Source organism: Oryctolagus cuniculus, chromosome 8, assembly GCF_964237555.1.
Source record: "Oryctolagus cuniculus chromosome 8, mOryCun1.1, whole genome shotgun sequence".
NCBI lineage: Eukaryota > Metazoa > Chordata > Mammalia > Lagomorpha > Leporidae > Oryctolagus > Oryctolagus cuniculus.
Window position 1 is genome coordinate 59306610 of NC_091439.1, and position 15593 is coordinate 59322202.

Genomic DNA, 15593 nt, shown 5'->3' on the forward strand with positions numbered 1-15593 from the left:
TGGTTAGGATGCATGCATTCCACATTGGAGTACCTGTGTTCAACTCCAGGCTCCAGCTCCTGATCCAGCTTCTTGATAATGTGGACCGTGGGAAGCAGTGATGATGGCTCAACTGACTGAGAAACGGCCTTACCAATGCACCCAAAGAATGGACTCAGAGTCAGGAAGTACAGCAAAAGTGAGACTTTATTGATGATCTTGCAAGATTGAGTGTCTGGTGCGACAGTCTTGTAAGATTGGGTGCCTGGTGGGTTATGGCAAGTTATTTATTTTGTGGCATGCAGGTACCTCACCCAGTTCCTCACTGGTTGAGTACTGTGCGGTTATAATCTTCCTGAAATTTCTTCAGCTGTTTTGGCCACTCCTAACATCCTGTTTGCCTGTGAACTTTCCAGATGCATGTAACTTAGCTGTTCCGCTAGCTAGCTACTTGCAGCTTTCCATTCATCTACAAGCTGTTACAGTAGCTATTTGTCTACTCACAGCTGAACACCTTACTTGGAAAATGAACTACAATTGGGTTCTCACAATTGGGTTCCTGTCACACACTTGGGACACTTGGGAGACTTGGATTGAGTTTCCAGATTCTGGCTTTGTCCTGGCTGCACCCTGACTGTTGCGGGCATTTGGGCAATGAGAATAAGTAGGAGATCTCTTTCTCTGTCTCTCTGCCTCTCAAATAAATAAATAAATAACAATGAAAAAATATTTAAAATGTAAAATATGTAAAGTGTGTACTAACATAAAATTGTACTAATAATTATATAATATTAGGACATGTAGATAATGTATAATATTTATGATGTATCTACTTAAATATGAAAAGAAAATTTCTGGGAGACATTAAGACACATTTAATAGTGAGGTAATCACAGGTGTTTGCCCACATCATAGCTATTGCCCTTCTCTCTTGCCAACACACCAGGTGATGAATTATCAGATCAGTCAAGCCAATTTCATTCTCTTTTGCCAATAGTGAGTTTAGGGATAGGCAAGTGACTCAGTTTTTGCCTGAGTAGTGAAGGATAAGGGGAGATCTGCATGGGACTTCTGGGGAGGACTATCTTCCTCATGAAATAGAAATGTGCATGAAAGAAAGCTTATTTACTTGTATCCATTACCTTTCTGCTTAGGAAACTTTCATCTGAAAATGTGCTGTCTGGAGCTGTGTTAGCCACCCGCGACAATCCGCAACAATGAGGTGTGATATTGCCGGCAACTGTGAATGAAGCGTGGGTTCTTGATTGTCAGGATCTCTGAGACCATGTATTTCCGAACTTCTTATGTAAATTAACAATGACAACAGTGTCAGTATGGTTTTTGCTACTTGCAAGGAAAGCATTCACAATTGATTGATAATTACTTCTGAGGAGTGGGACCAGGAGTACAGGAAGGGAAAACAGAGTTTTACCTTCAATGGTGTATCTTTTCGTGCTGCTTTAATTTATTTTGCCATATTTGGACAACCCTTTTAAAATTACACAGCAACTAATTTTAATTTTTCAAAATTGCATTTCTGATTGCAGAAAAGGGAGCTCACTGTTGGTGGGAAAATAAATAAGGGCAACCATTATGGAGAACAGTATGAAGGTTCCTCAAAAAACTAAAAATCGATATTCCACATGACCCAACTCTGAGTACATATCTGAAGGAAATGAAATCAGACATCAAAGAGATATCTGCACTTCCATGGACACTGCAGCACTATTCACAATAACCAAGATACAGAATCAAGTAGGTGTGCATTAATGGATGAACAGATCAAAGAACATTTTGTATATATACACAATGGCACGTTACTCAGCCATGAAAGAATGAGGGGCCAACATAGTGGCACAGCGGGTTAAGTCAGCATCGCATATCAGAGTGTTATTTTGAGTTCCCAACTGATCCTCTTCAGATCCAGCTTCCTGCTAATGTGCCTTGGAATGTAGCAGAAGATGATCTAACTATTTGGATCTCCATCACATATCTTCCTGGCTCCTGGCTTCCACCTGGCCCAGACTGTGTTGTTGTGGTCATTTGAAGAATGAATAGTGGAAAGAAGGTCTTGCCATCAAAAAAATAGAGAGAGAGAGAGAGAGAAAGAGAGATGATAGAGTTAGATGATGCCTATAAAATCCTCTAGATAAAAAATTCTAAGTTAAAGTTCAGTGTTTCTGGAAGTGAATGGACAACAGAATTATTGGGAGCTCCTAAAGTGCAAGCTCCTAGACTCTTCCTACAGCTATTCTGATTCATTCATTGAACAACTGATTATCAAGGGTCTTAGGTTGTATGACAGGTACACAATGTTCAATGAATCAGGCATAGTCCCATCCCTCCTCAGCCTTCACAGAACGGAGATAGAACCTAGTGGTCTGTGTTTATAAAATACCCTCCAGGCAATTCTGAAAACTAGACAGTCTACAGAAGCAGTTTGTCAGAATGAAAGCAAGCAAAAAATGTTTCTTAGGGATCAATTTGACTTGGAATAAACTCTGATTTTACACTTTGAGAAATGTTTCTGTTTTTAAACTATAGTTCTAAAATATCTTCTCTAAAACATATATATGTATATATATGTAGATTGAAACATATATGTTGACAAGAAGAGTAGTCATACTTAGTAGATGTAGTTACAATACATTATATTGAGTAGGTTTTAACAAATTAACATTGGTGCTTGATTCATTAACCATAGACATCTGTACAAATTAAGGAAAAATCATTTGTGAATTAAAGTTCACCTTGCTTGTGCAAATATTTGAGTCCTATTATTTACTTTGATTTGTCCTTTAAGGAATTTTAAAACAACCACTGTAATGTATAGTGATTCAAAATATATGCTGAAGTATTTTATTACCTATTAATGCTGAGACTTACAAAAAGACATTATATGGTTGCTGCAGTCGTATACTCTACTTCCCTTTGAACAATTACAGATGAATGATTTTCCAACATAAAGTATGTGAAAAATCTTGGTTATACTAAGAACTCAAATGGGAAAGGTAATTTGAACTAAGTCCAATAAATGGATCACTAGGAGACAGTAAGGATAAATATTAATGAAGGTCTATGCATGGGCAAATCATAATTATTTAATTTGTAAATTAGAACCTTCATCACAAGTTTTTTTTTCCACTATCAACACTTATATTCCAATTTAGCCAGTAAAAACTAAAATTGATAATCCTTATATTAGAATCATATATATGAAATACATGAACTCTTCCTTTATATTAATAAAAGTGCTTAAAATAAATAAAAATGTCTGTGTCCCACAAAAAAGATAAGTTCAAATCAGTAAAAGTAAGTATTTTTATTTTTCTCTATCAATATGATGAGAGTTCCAGCAGGTAATAGCATCAGGTGATTTTTCTTAGTCCATTCCTGCTACTATAATGAAATATGGACTGTATAATTTACATTTTTTAAAAAAGATTTCCTTATATATTTGAAAGGCAGGAATACAGAAAAGGCAGAGGCAGAGAGAGAAAGGTCTTCCATCCACTGGTTGACTCCCAAATGGCCACAACAGCTGGAACTGGGCTGATCTGAAGCCAGGAGCCAGGAGCTTCTTCCAGGTCTCGCATGCAGGTGCAGGGGCCCAAGGACTTGGGCCATCTTCTACTGCTATCCCAGGCCATAGCAGAGAGCTGGATCGGAAGTGGAGCAGCTGGGACTTGAACCGGTGCCCACATGGGATGCTGGCACTGCAGGCGGCAGCTTTACCTGCTATGCCATCATGCTGACCCATGGATAATTTATAAAGAAGAGGATTTTCTTGAAGTTTGGAAGCTGAAAAGTCCAAGGTCAAGGCACCCACATAGTCAGTGTCTGATGAGGGCTGCTCTCTTCTTCCAAGATGGCACATCTTGCTGCATCCTTCCATGGCAGAAGGCAGAAGGGTGAAAGGGGCAAATGCCGTGGGACGCTTCTTTTAGAAGGCAATGGCCTCATTCACAAGGGTGGACATGACGTAAACTGCGAAAGGCTCCACCGTTTAATATTATCACATGGCAGGTAGGTTCCAACACAGGAATTTTGGAGGACACAGACCATAGCATGGTTCAAGTGATAAGACCTTAATGCAAGGAGCACAGACGGGTATAGGCAAGTTGAAGGAATAAAGAAAAGATGGTGAGATGTTAAGAGCTAGCAGAAGTGGGAAGCAGGTCAACAGTCCTGGGTGTAAAGGAGTAAGGCAGAGCCACAGGCCCTGAATCATGGAGGAAGGGCCCCTCGCCAGAGCTGTAGTTGTGAAGGCGCAGTGTCCCAGACGCTGCGCTAAAGCAGGAGGCCAGGAGCGGTATCTTTGCCTCCCTCTCATTCATCCTGCCTTCTGAGTTTCTGCCAGTGCTTCCCCTGAGTCAGCTTCTTGGTGGCATCAGCAAGGCAGAGAATGGACAGGGAATGTGTGCACAATTTAAGGAAACACAGGAATGCTCTAAACCAGCAGAATCTAAAAGACAGTTACAGTGGGTGTTTCTCTTTTTTTCAACTTTTATTTAATAAATATAAATTTCCAAAGTACAACTTTTGGATTATAGTGGCTTTTCCCCTCATAACCTCCCTTGCACCCGCAACCATCCCATCTCCCATTCCCTCTCCCATCCCATTCTTCATCAAGATTCATTCTCAATTATCTTTATATACAGAAGATCAACTTAGTGTATACTAAGTAAAGATTTCAACAGTTTGCATCCACACAGAAACACAAAGTATAGAGTACTGTTTGAGTAGTAGTTTTACTGTTAATTCGCACAGTACAACACATTAAGGACAGAGATCCTACATGGGGAGTAAGTGCACAGTGACTCCTATTGTTGATTTAACAATTGACACCTTATTTATGACATCAGTAATCACCCGAGGCTCTTGTCATGAGCTGCCAAGGCTATGGAAGCCTCTTGAGTTCACCAACTCTGATCTTATTTAGACAAGGCCATAGTCAAAGTGGAGGTTCTCTCCTCCCTTCAGAGAAAGGTACCTCCTTCTTTGATGGCCCTTACTTTCTACAGGGATCTCATTCGCAGAGATCTTTCATTTAGGTCATTTTCTTTTAGTTTCCATGCCTGTGAAACTTTCATGGGCTTTTAAGCCAGATCCAAATGCCTTAAGGGCTGATTACAGTGGGTATTTCAAACTATACTCCATTTTTTATCCATAGACTTTTTACTTTGTGGATCCATGACTGCTTTCGTATTTAAACCCAGTTTTTGGTTACAAACACGTTTTTAGTCTCTATTTTCACTAAATTTCAGCTGAAAGAATTATATCCTTTTATATTATGTCCTGTCAGTTTTCATATTATTCACAGTAAAATTGTAAGCAAGGAGCCAAATCTAATATAAAATGATATTTTGGATTAGCTGTAAATTGCTTCCTTCATTTGGGTAAATCCAAAATTTGATTTTAGTGATTAAAATAATAGGATTAATAAATGATTTGATTTATTCTTTCTTATTATAGGGAATTGGCTAGGTAGTTATAGAATCTCTATTATTAGGATGGATGTGGGCCTCAGTCAATACTCACACAAAACTTGTCTTTTTGAGCTTCAGTAATTGAAAATGCCAAGATACGTTTTATGAATTCAGCAAGAAACAAAAGTAATCATCATTAAAGCTCCGGACAACCTGGATGAATAATTGGCTTTGAGATACTGCAAGATGAAGATGACAGCAGCTCAAATGTCATTGCCTCTAGGAGGACAACTAGTATTAGGGCAGCTGCCATTCCTGTGATTTCATGAAAGGTTACCCAGAAGGGCTGTTCCCCTCTTCAAGAAGCACAAACATCATTGCCAGGACCTTACGTTCTTCAAGAGAAGCAATATAAAGACCATTTGACCCAGGATGATAGACTGCGCATCACACACAATTGATTTGTAAATCCAGAAAGCAGTAGCCCTTTCCCAAGAAAACAGTTGAAAAGTTACATTGGAACACTGGTATCACAGATAAATATATAGTTACTAGTCTTAAGAGACTGATGTACTAAAATAGCAATCTCCAGTAGAAAAGGTAAATTTTCCTCCTTTCTTCATGGGAAAATCAGAAAAAGTGTAGGGAAGCCCATTCAATACTATTCTATTTGCAAGGTGCAAGTGAAGGTAAATATTGGTCATTTGTGCATTTGCAATTATTTTCAGATAACCTAAGTAAACTATTTCATAACAATTTCAAGTTTCATCATATATATAAGTTTGGGGTCATCTGAAGATTAAGATTGGTAGGAATTGAATACGTAATATTATCTCCCCTTGGGTTACTTCTTTGCTTTTACAATCCCTGGATCCCAAGAAAATCTCTAGAAGACTGAAGTATAGATAGTCATTAGCTCTTTCGTTCTGTTTAATTTGCACCAGTCTATCTATTCTGGCCATAGTAGCAAGCTCTTTGGAAGCTCCATTTTCTGTCCCTCACTGGTGAGAGTAATCTGTATCTCTTTTGTTGGGAGATGGCCAAGTGTTAATTTGCCACAAATACATAGGTGTTTCCTGTTTCTTAAAATAACATCTCAGTCCATTACTACCCTCCCCAAAGAACTGAAAGGCTTCTCATTGTAGTTAAGACTGTCACAGAATCATATATTCAGATATTTGTTTGTGGATTGGTTCTTTTTACCAACCAGTACTTATTATCACTCTCTCTCTCACTCCACAAAAAGAAAAGGGAGAAGGGTGCCAGGCTTATAATTTTGGGGCATCTGTTGAGGGTTTAAGCAGAAGCAACTTGTCTTTTTCTACCTTTTTCAAAAGTTTGAGCTGTAGTTCAGGCAAAGCTTAGCAAGGACAAGGAGAGGAGAGAAATGGATATCTTTGAGGAAGGGCACAGGTAAGAGGGAAATCTTCCACAGGCTCAGGAAAGCCAGCGAGTCCCTCTTGGATGGGAGCCCCATACTGCACTCTGAGGGTGTGATCGCATTTCATAGGGGAGAGCCGGGTGATATAGCTGGTGGGAGTGGATCTCTAGCACAGAGGGTCCCCGTGCAGCAATAAGCTAAGATTTTCCTCAACTTAAAGATGGCAAACATTACCTAATTAAACATCATAGACAACTCAATAATTTAAGAATCTTTGGTGAGGAGGCACTGTGATGTGTGATCTTAGGGATCACACCTAGTTTCAAATCTTTGCTTTGCTATCACTAGTTATATTTAGAATAAATTATGTATCTTCAGGGAGCCTCAGCAACTGTGTATGTAAAATGAGAGATTAGTAACCACCAGGCAAGACTGTGAGAATAAGAGATAATGAATGATGTGTGACTTATATAGTCAGTAAAAATAAATAACAAGAATTACAAAAATTTTCATGTTAAAAAATCCCTAAACTGACAGTATTTATAAATTTTTATACATTTTCATCAGTTCAGGAAACCTTTTGGGTCCATTTTTTTTTTAAGGTGAGAGAGAGGGAGAAAGACTTTCTTATTTGCTGGTTCACTCTCCAAATGCCCACAAGAGCCGGGGCTGGGCCAGGCTGAAGCCTGGAGCCAGTAACTCTATCCAGATCTCCCTTGGGGGTGGCAGGCACCCAAATACTTGAGCCATCATCTGCTACCTCCTTTGGGGTGAGTTTTGTGAATGCCATTTCTTCTATTTCATTTCAGAAGCCATCAACAGAATAAATGAACAATATTCATGTATAGCATTACTTCTTAAAATATTTCAGGGCACAAGGTCCCCTTGAAGATATGATGAAAGCCATTGGAGCCTCTTGTCAGTGAAACATAGACATGCAATAAACAGTACAAATAGTTTCTTGGAATGATAGGGCCCAGATACTTATCTATGAGCCCTAGTTTAAGAACACTTGTGCCGGCGCCGCGGTTCAATAGGCTAATCCTCCACCTAGCGGCGCCGGCACACCGGGTTCTAGTCCTGGTCAGGGCGCCAGATTCTGTCCCGGTTGCCCCTCTTCCAGGCCAGCTCTCTGCTGTGGCCCGGGAAGGCAGTGGAGGATGGCCCAAGTCCTTGGGCCCTGCACCCCATGGGAGACCAGGAGAAGCACCTGGCTCCTGCCATTGGATCAGCGCGGTGCACCGCCCGCAGCACGCCGGCCGCAGCGGCCATGGGAGGGTGAACCAGCAGCAAAAGGAAGACCATTCTCTCTCTCTCTCTCTCTCACTGTCCACTCTGCCTGTAAAAACAAAACAAAACACAACACAACAACAACAAAAAAACCCACAAACTTGTCCTAAAATAGCTATTCACCAGCTTTCTTGAGACTTAATGATTTAAATAGGGACAAGCAAACTTTTCCTATAAAGGGCAAGGCAGTACCTATTTTTAGCTGTGGGAGTCAGTCTATTAAAACTACTCAATTTTGAAATTGAAATAGTGCATAATCAGCCATAGTAAATATGTAAACACATGAGCATAGTTGTGTTCTAATAAAACTTTATTTTCAAAAATAGATTGTGGAATGACTTTGGCCTCTGGGTTGTAATCTGACCACCTGTGAATTAATTTTATCTAGAACTGGCTGGCAGTGTTTCACACTGCGGAAGTCCTCAGTACACACAAATACACATGCTGTGGAAGCCACACAAATATATTGTAAAAGAGCAGCAGTTGCTATATCTTCCTTTCTCTGGAATGTCTAGGACGGAACAAGAAACCACTAAAATGATCCTTCCCTCCTGTCACATTTGATAATAATCTTTTAAGTTGCATCTGATGGCAACCGCCAGTCTGCTTTTAACTGTTTGGCACATCATCAGAGACATTCATCAGTGCTTCTTGCCAGTGACTTAAATTTAAAGTACATTTTAATTTATCACTGGGAAATATGAAAATACACAGGATTGAATATTAGATTTTGCTCTGCCTACAGTCTACCATGTCTTCTTAAGGAATCTGTTCAAGGTTCATTCTATTGTGTTTTTTCTATTACTTAGTTTCTATTTCTGTTCCTGAAAAGCTCTCTTGATGATATTCACAATAAAAGTCTCAGAGAGTAACAGATATGTGAGTTTAAATTCTATACAGTAAATACTGTACATTTAAACATCATTGAGAGAACAATCTTATAAGCACTTTGCAGATCAGCCGCCAGCAAGTCTCCAAGAAGAATAAACACTGTCAGACTAACCTCATCTGTTAGGATAAGAGTTCCAGGTAGATCAAGAAAAACTGATAGCTCTAATTTATCTTGACTCTTGGGAGGTGAGGTGATTCAGTTGTATGAGGCCATAAATTTAGAAAATATGGTCCAGCTAGCATAACTATTAGATGAGAACACAAATTGCTATAGGGACAAAAATAATACAAGGTGTTTGTCAAAGTCAGGTAGTGGCCTCGCCTTTTGTCTCCTAAATTTTCATCAACAGCCTAGATAAAGAAATAAAGAGATCAGCCCAGACAATATCTTAGAAAAATACACCCTTAGAAAAGCAATTCAAGAAGAAATGGAAAATAATATATCAGTAATCATCTAGGAAACTTACTAAGTAGCTTAGAATCTGACTCCTATTCTCTTGTCCGCAAATACGCTGGATGGTTTTATAAGCCTGTGAACAAAGCATTTGAGAAAGAAAAGCCCTGTTTTATAAAAAACAGTTCTAAAGAATAGAGAAAATATTTTTTTCAGGTCAGTCAGTGGTGCTAGAATAACTTTGATCTTGAGATCCAAAATAGATCAGCACAACATCAGAAAGTCCAATCGCACTTAAGAACAAAGATAATAAAGTTAAAAATAAAATATCAGTAACTGGGAAGAAACTTAATCTTGAACTATTTTATTTTTTCCAGGAATATGAGAACCATTTTACATTAGAAAATTTACTACTGAAATTAGTTTCATCAAAAATACTAAGAGAATAAAAGAGCCAGATGATCACTTCAGTGGATAGAAAAGGCATTTGGGCATTTGTTAAAATTGGCAATCCATTCACAATACAGTTGGAATTGAAGGGAACTACCTTGTGCATATATACCATACTTAGGATTAAGAACATGAACATTTTTAAGATGTCAGTTCTTTCTTAACTAATCTCTAAATTTAGTTTAACGCCAATAAAAAAAAAAAACCCTAAAGACTTTTTCATGGAACATGACAAGCAGATCTTAATTTTAGATAGAAGAGCAAAAGGGCAAGAATAGCCAAAACTATTCTGAGGAAGCAGCACAGGGCAGGGCTTCACTCGGCCAGATCTCAAGACTCGCAGAGCTTCCGGTAATGAAGAGACTAACTGGCATTAATTATTCTGTGCATATTATTTGTAAGTTCTGTAATGCATCCAAGAGAAAGTGAAAAGAAAGTGTTGGCTTCGGAAGAGAGCCTGAGAAGTATTGAAAGACCTAGGAAATAAGACCAAGAGTAAAATCGGAACTATTTTGTCTGATGATAATTCTAACACTACTCTCCAATACTAAACAATAGCAAACAAAGACAATTTAGAAGTAGAACTTTTGAAGTATAACTCACTTTGAAGCAAGGGCAGTCAGTTCACAACTCTTGTCCTTTTCCACCATAAGTACCTGAGAAGCATTTTAAATATAGCATGAGGAATTTGGCTCAAATTGAATCTTGTTGAGGTGAGATAATGGTAAATATACTAAAGGTTTGCTGAGAGAGAAGGCAGGGTATCTTGCTCTAGATGTCTTTAAAAAGCAGATTGAGAGATTTATGTAATAAAGCTGTTGAAATTAATACTTGGCTTCAGGGACTATTTCCACTTGTACAGTTATAGAGCTAACCCAAGCATGCTGTTTTAGGGTAGGACTGAGGGGAAAACCAGGCTGTGAAACATTGGATGCACCGTTTCCTCTCTCTCTGCCCTCTCTGTTCACTTCCCCAGATACACACACATAACTTTCCCAAAGCAATTGGCTTTTTTTTTTCAACATTTCAACAGTCAGCTTTAATGTTATATGTCCCAGTGAAAGGATACTTATTCAAGAAAATAATGCATTTAGTGTAAGGAAAAGCAGTGTTTAATACACACACACACACACACACACCACAAAATCCTACAGACTAGTTGGTAATAGGTCACTTGAAAATGGCCTTTCAAACCCAAAGAATATAGCTTTCTTTATTATTTCTTTATCAAAAAAAGAGAATGTTTTTCCACAAAATGAATAATGGACAAAGGCACAGGCAGCTGTTGACATGCTTACAATTAGAAAATATCACAGCCAGGGTTAGCGCTGTTGGCGTAACAATTTAAGCCGCTGTCTGAGATGCAGGTATCCCGTATGGGTGTGTTTTGGGCCCTGGCTGCTCTGCTTCTGATCCAACTCCCTGCTAATGTGCCTGGGAAAGCAGCAGAAGATGGCCCAAGGACCCTTGCACCCATGTGGAAGACCTGGATGAAGTTTCTGGCTCCTGGCTTTGGCCTGACCCAGGCCCTGGTTGTTGCAGTTATTTGGGGGAGGGAAGATCTTTGTCTCTGATTTTCAAATTAATAAATCTTTAAAAACAAATCCATTTCCAGTTGACTAAAAATAGTTAATAGTAAAATAATTTTTATTTTAAGAGGAAGGGGAAAACTACTCTGGTTTGAGTTTTCAATTTATACTTTCAAGATTAAGAATAGAGGAACTTAAAATGATATTTCATTCAATTATAAAGAAAATGATTACATGTTGGCTATTCTTAATTCAGCCAGGAACACACATCCAAGTCATCTCTGAAAAGCCTATTTAAAGAGTCTCAGTGTCACCAGTGCATTGTGGCAGCACTAAACTCAAAAAATAATAAGGGGGAGCAGTCCCTATACACATACAGGAATGTACTTAGGCATTTTCAGATTTCTTTTTTTCCAACAAGAAGCCATAATATTATTAATGATAGAAACAGTACAAATTTCAAACCAAGCTGCAGTTACTCTTTGAAACACCAAAAAAGATCCTTGTTTTTCAGATGGTTACATTGTAAATTCCATAATAGTATTTACAATCTCATTACTGTTGTTCTTCAGGGCTCGGACTGCCTTTGCTCTTGACACATTTACTTGTGACATGACCAACTCCATATCCTTAACTTCCACACCCGTTTCATCGACCTCTTCCTCTTCACTCTCCTCCTGTACGGTGGGAGTCTGTGTGTTTTCCTGAATGTTTGAGACAGCTTCACTTTGAACTTTGAATTTCTCAGCCGCTGCCAGTTGTGCTTGCTGAGATAAGTCCTCAATCTTGGCTTCCCCAAAAACTAGGTAGGTATCTGAGGCTGGGCTCTTGTAGACATCTGGTTTTGTGATGACAAAGAGGATATTCTCAGATTTCTTAAAGTCAATTGTGAAATGATTTATGAAAGACTTAATATGAAGAATAGGTTTCAATCAAGGAAATAACCAAGCTGACCATCTATAAAGTCTTAATGAAGTATATTTAATTGTGTATAAAAATTACTTTACTGATACATACTTTGTCAACTGCTAGTTGTTTATGGACATAAACCATTACTTCAACTCCATGGTAAACCTTTATCCCTAGGTTGGGTTCCTTTGCCCATCCAAGAAGTTCTAGCTTACTTTTCCTAACTACTGAGAACTTCTTACGAGAGAAAGTCGCTCTCAACAAAATATCTGCTGCATCCCAAAGTTATAATGAGTTGTCTAGTATCCTCAGATGATTGAGTTAGCTGTTTGCAAAGGAGAAAGCACCTAGCAGGAAAATTAGTCTAGTAAGAAAACAAGCAGGAAATTTAATCTAGTAGGAAAATTACATTAATATAAAGTAATGTGTTAATACATATTATAATCTATAAATTAATATAAATAATATAAAAATAAAATTAATCTAGTATGAAAATTAGAGGACTCCAAGGTTTGCATATGCTCCCCTGACTGAAACACAGGTGGGTGAGGAGGAGCGTTCCGTTCCTGAGGCCCCTTACCAGTCCTGTGACGGGCTTACCAGTCCTGTGACGGGCTTACCAGACATCTCTGAAGACGCTGCAAGGCCAGAGGAGTGGCCTCCCCTGAAGACTGCACTTGACTCTTCTATTTCCTTGACGGCCATTCGGTCTCTCTCATGCAGCACAGCGTTGATGAGCATGCAGCATAAGTGATGCTCTATTCTGGGACAAGTTTGGGACAGTGCACATCAAACTAACATTTCTCTCTTCACTTTAGTATAAACTCATTTCCTTTTGCTTTTTCCTCCGTGGACAGGGAACATAAGTGACCAGGATCTACTTCATTTGAATGTCAGAAAATAGTAACCACCACTCCTTAGTCTTCTTTAGCACTAGACTTTCTAAGTATGTTGTAAGGACATTACACAACATAAAAAAAACAATATAAACCAAAACAATATGAATTCTACATAAGGAAAGCCGCCCTTGAGGAAGGTGTTAAAACACAATACACATGCTACGTTTATTGAGTTCTTACTATGTCAGACACTGGATTATGTTTGAAAGTATAACAGTGATTATAGAAAAAAAGTCTACTTAAATGCTGGTAAGGAAAACACAAGAAACATACCCAAATGTATTTTGGGGCTGAAGGGAGTAACTGGGAAATGCAACTCTAGTCGGCCAGAGGGACTTCCGGTAGGTGACGAGGTGGATGCACTATCCGACTGACATTATGGACATTTTCAGGACTTTTTAGATGATTCATCCTGTGAGTACACTCTTCTGTTGGCTGCTGAATTTTGTTTTCTAGCTAGATTAAATACTAGTCCTAAAAGCAAACAAACACTAATGCATAAAACCTGGCTTTTCAAGACTATTATAAAAAAGGAGTCCTACAAAGGCAAATAATGATTTTTTAATTGTAAATATTGAGTAAAGGTTTCAATATTTGGTTAATTCTTTAGTGCAAAACATTGAGTTCTGTTACCATGGTTCTGTTTCGTTTAGATTAGTGACACTTAGTGTTATTTTGGGTCAGGGTCCTTTTTTTTTTAATAAAGATTTATTTTATTTATTTGAAAGACAGAGTTAGAGGGAGAGGTAGAGACAGAGAGGTCTTCCATCCGCTGGTTCACTCTCCAGATGGCTGCAATGGCCGGAGCTGCACCCATCTGAAGCCAGGAGCCAGGAGCCTCCTCTGGGTCTCCCACGTGGGTGCAGGGGCGGCCCAAAGACCTGGGCCATCTTCCACTGCTTTCCCAGGCTATAGCAAAGAGCTGGATTGGAAGAAGAGCAGCCGGGACTGGAACTGGCGGCCATATGGGATGCCGGCACTTCAGGCCAGGGCATTAACCCTCTGCGCCACAGCGCCAGCCCCAGGGTTCTTTGGAGAATTTAATTAAAACTATTGGTCTGGCCCAGCCCTGACCGATGTGGCCATTTGGGGAGTGCACCAGCAGATTGAGGATCTCTCTCTCTTTCTCTCTGTCTCTTCCTTCTCTCTGTAACTGCCTTCAAATAAATAAATAAATAAATATTAAAAAAAAAAGCTATGGTCTGTCATGATTACAAATGTAGAACACAGACCAGTAGATGTCACAATAAACCTTTTAAACTTTATATAATTTAATATATTTAACGCAAAGTTGCAATAATTTAATGTGTGGTTGTAGTACAAGAACAGAATTAATGTGAAGAAAATCGCAAGTATACTTAGTATTGATAAAAGAATCTCAAAGTAATTGTAAAAAGTTGAATTTTTTTTAAAGATCTATTTATTTTATTTGAAAGACAGAGTACAGAGAAGCAGAGGCAGAGAGAGAGAGAGAGAGAGAAAGAGAGAGAGAGAGAGAGTCTTTCATCCATTGGTTCACTCTCCAGATGGCTGCAATGGCTGGAGCTGTGCTGATCCAAAGCCAGGAGCCAGGAGCTTTTTCTGGGTCTCCCATGGGGTGCTGGGGCCCAAGGACTTGAGCCATCTTCTACTGCTTTCCCAGGCCATAGCAGAGAGCTGGATGGGAGTGTAGTAGCCAGGATTGGAACAGGTGCCCATTTGGGATGCCAGCATTGCAGATGGCGGCTTTACCTGCTAGGCCACAGTGCCAGTCCCAAAAGTTGAATTTTTAGAATAGTATTATAAAAAGTAAATTAATAACATCAAGAGAAATGCTATATTTCTATCTCAAAGCACCCATCAGCAGAAATTCTGTCTGGTTGAAGGATTTAGTAAAAACTAAAATTATTCCTGGCCAGCGCCGCGGCTCACTAGGCTAATCCTCCGCCTAGCGGCGCTGGCACACGGGGTTCTAGTCCTGGTCGGGGCACCAGATTCTGTCCCGGTTGCCCCTCTTCCAGGCCAGCTCTCTGCTATGGCCTGGGAGTGCAGTGGGGATGGCCCAAGTGCTTGGGCCCTGCACCCCATGGGGGACCAGGAAAAGCACCTGGCTCCTGGCTCCTGCCATCGGATCAGCGTGGTGCGCCGGCCGCAGCGCGCCGGCCCCGGCGGCCATTGGAGGGTGAACCAACGGCAAAGGAAGACCTTTCTCTCTGTCTCTCTCTTTCACTGTCCATTCTGCCTGTAAAAAAAAAAAAAACCCTAAAATTATTCCTGAATTAGAATATCAAAAATGTTAATATTTTATCTGTGGTTGGCAGAAAATTTTTAAATAGAAGCCACAAGGAAAACAGTAACATAATGAACACATGTGTATTTTAAAATGTATAATAATGGAATAAAAATAACAAAGTATCCTCTTAAAAACATAATTAATAACAGTCTTTAACTCACAAATAAATG

At 39.3% G+C, this 15593-nt stretch overlaps 1 pseudogene; it reads right to left on the reverse strand.

Moving 5' to 3' along the window:
- Nucleotides 1–11861: 11861 nt before the first annotated feature.
- LOC138843312 (nascent polypeptide-associated complex subunit alpha pseudogene) lies at nt 11862–12993 on the reverse strand (annotated as a pseudogene).
- Nucleotides 12994–15593: the final 2600 nt, after the last annotated feature.